This window comes from Cherax quadricarinatus, chromosome 23 (genome assembly GCF_038502225.1).
Source record: "Cherax quadricarinatus isolate ZL_2023a chromosome 23, ASM3850222v1, whole genome shotgun sequence".
Taxonomy (NCBI): Eukaryota; Metazoa; Arthropoda; class Malacostraca; order Decapoda; family Parastacidae; genus Cherax; species Cherax quadricarinatus.
This window is the reverse complement of record NC_091314.1, coordinates 7623847-7629846: the sequence shown is the minus strand read 5'-3', so window position 1 is coordinate 7629846 and position 6000 is coordinate 7623847. Positions and strand designations below refer to the sequence as shown.

Here is a 6000-nt window from a genome sequence, read left to right as displayed (position 1 = left end):
AAGTATATGTAGGGGAAACAGCCAAAACTCTGGACATTAGAATAACAGAACACAAAAATGCTTGCAGAAATGATGACCGCAAAAACGCATGTGTTCAACATAGAGACGATGTTGGACACCTCATGAAATTCAATGAAGCTAAACTAGTTATTAAAGAAGACGACTTAAGACGGAGAAAATGCATTGAAGCTGCACTAATTTCTGTCAGTAACACTATAAAGCAAAAATCCGGTAGTTACAGTATTTCAAAATTACTAAGCAAGAGGATATTACCCATCCTGGGAACTGGTGTTACTTGATGCCAGCAGGTCCCTCTCTTGCCTCACCTCCTTAGTTCCATTACTACTACTACTACTGCTACTACTACTACTACTACTACTACTACTACTACTACTACTACTACTACTACTACTACTACTACTACTACTACTACTACTACCACCTCTACCCACGCGTCACCTCACCTAACTCCTACCACTATATATATAAATGTTTTCTTAGTTTTCTCTGTATTAGGACTGAAGAAGCCACTCGTGGCGAAACGTTTCCTTTAATAAATGTCCTGAACTGTACATAAGTGTCTTTCCACATCTTGTCGGTATCGCCATACCATTTCCTCTTGGTCCCTCGTGTTCACCCTGTTATACAGCATTACTGTGGGCAGGTCACACTTGGTTCTTCGTGTTCACCCTGTTATACAGCATTACGGTGGGCAGGTCACACTTGGTCCCTCGTGTTCACCCTGTTATACAGCATTACGGTGGGCAGGTCACACTTGGTCCCTCGTGTTCACCCTGTTATACAGCATTACGGTAGGCAGGTCACACTTGATCCCTCGTGTTCACCGTTATACAGCATTACGGTGGGCAGGTCACACTTGGTTCTTCGTGTTCACCCTGTTATACAGCATTACGGTGGGCAGGTCACACTTGGTCCCTCGTGTTCACCCTGTTATACAGCATTACGGTGGGCAGGTCACACTTGGTCCCTCGTGTTCACCCTGTTATACAGCATTACGATGGGTAGGTCACACTTGGTCTCTCGTGTTCACCCTGTTATACAGCATTAAGGTGGGAAGGTCACACTTGGTCCCTCGTGTTCACCCTGTTATACAGCATTACGGTGGGCAGGTCACACTTGGTCCCTCGTGTTCACCCTGTTATACAGCATTACGGTGGGCAGGTCACACTTGGTCCCTCGTGTTCACCCTGTTATACAGCATTACGGTGGGCAGGTCACACTTGGTCCCTCGTGTTCACCCTGTTATACAGCATTACGGTGGGTAGTTCACACTAGGTCCCTCGTGTTCACTCTGTTATCAAAGTTCTTCACCTTTCCGTGTTTTCCTTATAAGGTGTTCCTAGTCTATCTTGTGCTGCCTCGCCCTCACTCCTACACTTACCCAGACTCCTGAAAACATCTAATATCTCCTCTCTACATCCTCCCATCCCTCCTCTCGCTTACCAAAATGCATGGAGCTCTCTGGCTGGAGTGTCTGGATCATCTGAAGACATGTATGCCTTTTTAAAATGAGTTAGTTTAGAGGAAATGAGAAATGGAGATGGGAATCGCCGGTAGAAGATTGGAATTTGTGTTCAGTGTGGGTTTGGCTGTTGTGGGGGAGGGTTGCTGCTCCATGTGATACTAACCTTAAGGTCTTGTGTACACGCGTATACACTCTTTCTTGTGATAACTATACACATAAAATACAACCAAGGTAAATATTGCCTCTTTTTGGTGTACTTGTTGCCTCGTGTCGTGTGTAAATATGCCGGGGAACGTATTTATATTTTGTGACTCACTCGCTAGTAAACGGATAAAAATAAAAGGGGGTCAGGCCCCCTTCTGCTTTATTAACTGTGTAGTAAAGCTCAAAATGGGCACTTTTATCTCTAATGGCTTACATATTGTGTGGGAAGTGAGTGATAGGGTGTTTGTGGGCCAGGATCAAATGTGGTGAGTAAATTTAGAAGTGAGTGTAGGCGGCAGTTTTCAATGGTTCCTTTTTGGCTAAATTTACTGCCTTTTTGAACCCTTCAAGGTTTGTGCCTTGATCCTGATGAAGGGCTCTTGATACAGGGAACTGGAGCTACCCTTCCTTTCCTCGGATCAAAATTGATCGCCTCAAATTTGCAAGGAGCTGTTTGGTGCTTCATATGGATCTAATAATAATAATGCTAATAACATATAGTATGTAATAATAATGTATAGTATAATATGTATGTTTTATAATATATAGTATGTAATTTATAGTATATTATATGTAATAATGTATATTATAATATATTTAATATATATTATAATAACAGTAATAATAACATATAGTATATTATAATGTAATATTATATTATTATAATAGTATATAATGTATAATATAATAATCTGTAATAATGTATATTATAACAATAATAATAATAATAATATGTAATGATGTATATTATAATAATGATAACATATAATGTATAGTATATTATAATAATGATAATGTATGTAATAATGTATAGTATATTATAATAAACTAATTTTACATACAAGTCACAAGCTATTTTGTTATGGTACATAAGTAAAAAATCATAAAATGATCACAAATAAAATGTGCCTCCTGGTTAACTTAAGGTCTGTTTGACTATTGGATTGAATGCCATTAATCTCACTGACGTTTGCAAGTCACCAGTCGGTCAAGAGAGAGATCTGATAATTCCCAGCTGGCAAAAAGCTTTCCCAGTCGTATGTTTAGTAAAACTGTCGGCAAGCAGAAACTTAGCCTATTGTTAAATGATACACTGCTTTAACCTGAGCATAAGTCTAAATTGACTGGCTTTAGCCAGTAAATTTAGGTAGGTGACTTGGACTTGCCTAGCATGGGCTAACAGACCTGTTGCAGTGCTTCTTCTTATGTTCTTATAAGTCGTGGTTATATTTTGAAGAGTTGCTGAACATGTTGCATGGATACCTCACTGACGTCGGTGATTTGAAAAGCTGGTTACTTCGCCAGGCACCTGCCTGACACTAGCAAGCACTGGTAAATACCTATGATTGCTAGTGATCTTAGTGATGTACATAAGTGGTATACAATACTGACAAGATGAAAATTAGACACGTGCAACATCTGAGTATCTTTAATGTAGATGTTTCGCCATCCAGTGGCTTTATCAATACAAATCCTAGGACATAATTTGAAGACAGTAGAGGTATATACAAAAGATGAGGTAATCAGTCCCTCAGCCTTGAAGTTGGTGTGAAGAGCACCGTAGTAGTGAAGAATCTGGAGCACAATGATGTTTCCAAGTCGCTGATCAATCTGGAGAAGTCTAATTGTGTTTTATTACCAGTGAAGAGTTTCCACTTACATATATAAATTTAATAAAATTACTGTTGGGTAAATATTGAATGTAGGTTCTTGTATGAGTTTTCTTTATGTATGTATCCCCTCGAGGGAGATTCCTTGATGCTGGTGAGGGGCTCTTGATCAAGGGAATTGGATCTGTGCTCCAGTTCCCTGAATTAAGCATGAATGCCTTCCATCCCCCTTCCCACAGGTTCTGTATAATCCCTACGGGTTTAGCACTCCCCATGATGATAATTTGTGTGTGTATATATGCATGTATGTACAGTGAAGCCTCTAGCAGACTGATAGGGGGATGAGTGTACATTATTACAGATTGTAGATTTCATATTATGAAATTTATTTTTCATGATAGTGAGATACAGACAAAGTTCTGGTTCAGAAAACTAATGGACACCAAGAATGTGGGTATTGTAACCTGTAGTACTAGAGTACAGTACAATATAGTGATGTTATAGAACATATTCTTGCCAGTTACAATATGTTCTTTGCTTTAAAACCACTTGTTTCTGTGGATGCATTGATTTGTACATGTATATGGCCCTTAATAGTAGTATCCAGATGGGAGGAGAATGAAATTAGTCCTTAGCTTACCACTCCCTGAATATGTCTGATGTTAGGGGAAAGATAAGATGTTCTCACTGGACACTTAACGTCTCGTGGTACGGAGTCTGTCTATATCTGGAGTTTATCTGGACAGTACAACTCTGGTTCAAATCCTGGCCAGTCACAGTATGTTCTTTGCTTTAAAACCATCTGTTTCCATGGAGATTTTGTGTGTGTGTGTGTGTGTGTGTGTGTGTGTGTGTGTGTGTGTGTGTGTGTGTGTGTGTGTGTGTGTGTGTGTGTGTGTGCGTGCATGTGCGTGCGTGTGCATGCGTGTGTGCGTGCGTGTGTGCCTGTGCGTGCGTGTGTGCGTGCGTGTGCGTGCGTGTGTGCGTGCATACACACACACACACACACCTAGTTGAGGTTGCAGGGGTCGAGTCCTAGCTCCTGGCCCTGCCTCTTCACTGGTCACTACTAGGTCACTCTACCTGAACTGTGAGCTTTATCATACCTCTGCTTAAAGCTATGTATGGATCCTGCCTCCACTACATCGTGTGTGTGTGTGTGTGTGTGTGTGTGTGTGTGTGTGTGTGTGTGTGTATGTATGTATATATATATATATATATATATATATATATATATATATATATATATATATATATATATATATATATATATATATATATATATATATATATATATATATTATGCATGTATAAAATAATCTTTTCCTTGAAATATAAATGAATGTTGAAACTGATCATTAAACAAACCCTTCACCTTCCATGCCCTCCTGTTGAACTTTTAAAGAGCCAATAAAAAAGCCTTCTTACCCTTAAAGGCATGGCGGGGGGGTTATCTGATTATTGAATCAAGTATGTTGATTTAAATTTAAAATTGTTTAATGAATCAGTGCAAAGAAGCATTTTGAAACAATCTTTGGTAACATTGAACTCTATTCCTCTCCTTGCTGTTGAAGGTTCTTGATCAGGTCATTGAACCCAGGTTCATTCCTCTAGTGCTTGCTGTTGTAGGTATATATATATGATGGTGGCATTGAACCTGAGCGCATTCCTCTAGAATTAAAAATAAAATTTTAATATTTGAAACATTATACTGTGTGTGTGTGTGTGTGTGTGTGTGTGTGTGTGTGTGTGTGTGTGTGTGTGTGTGTGTGTGTGTGTGTGTGTGTGTGTGTGTGTGTATGTATTTAAAAACCCTCTAATGTGCCTAGAAGGATTATTCACGTGGGGAGTTCTTTATGCTTGAGTCTAATACAAAGTTTAAATTTGTATTGCTAATGATTTTGCCAGTTAGAAGTTGCCTTGAGTCTTGTATGATTGTTTTTAATGTTTTCATGAGAGCTATTTTATAGCATATCCTTTTGCATTTTCCACCTTTATTACAAGATTTGAATTGGAAAAAATTCATCAGATGGTTATGTTAATGGCTATATTTGACACTTTTTTTTATAAGTTTGGGCTGTGTATTGATGCTGGTTGACATGTTTACTTAAATAACTTTCATTTTCCCCTACATAAACAAACTATATTTATTTCAGCAGTATTACAAAATGTAGTTTACATGTAATAAAATATTGTTAAGCACAAAAGAAAACCACTAACATGCAGTGGAATTTCATAGACATAAGCATCTATGAGTGACTTTGTAAATGGTCCAAGTCGGACTGAAATGTCGTCGTAAGCTCCTCTATCCTGTGTGTGGGTTATCTGTGTATTTTTCCAGTCTCGGTATTGTGTCTTTTTGTTATTTAGTTATTTAGTCATCTGTGTTATGGTTACTTTTTTTTCCATCTAGTGAAGTCTTGGATAGTCTACCTGAGCAACTGTTGTTGGCTTGATTTAAAATCATCTTAATTTTGGAGGCAACATTATCTTATGTGTAGACCAGGGAAAATTATGTCTCGGTCTTATTTCTCCTTGGTTTTGGGTATTCTCAACATTTAAGGCGTGTTTTCTACAATTAAGGACGAATGCTGGGCAGCTGTCACAATTTTCTAAAAAATGTTCTTTGTGGTTTTACATTGTCAAGGAAGAACAGGCTACAAATGATGATAATGTTTATTTCAGCATGATACAATGTTT

General features: G+C 38.4%; 1 protein-coding gene across 9 annotated transcripts in view; it reads left to right on the top strand.

The window, feature by feature from the left end:
* Positions 1-1590: 1590 nt before the first annotated feature.
* coro (protein coronin) overlaps positions 1591-6000 on the top strand; it is a 114948-nt gene continuing 110538 nt past the window's right edge. For all 9 annotated transcript variants that reach the window (XM_070087830.1, XM_070087829.1, XM_070087834.1 and 6 more), the window contains exon 1: positions 1591-1717. The gene's annotated coding sequence lies outside the window, so the exon portion shown is untranslated. The remainder of the gene's footprint in view (positions 1718-6000) is intronic.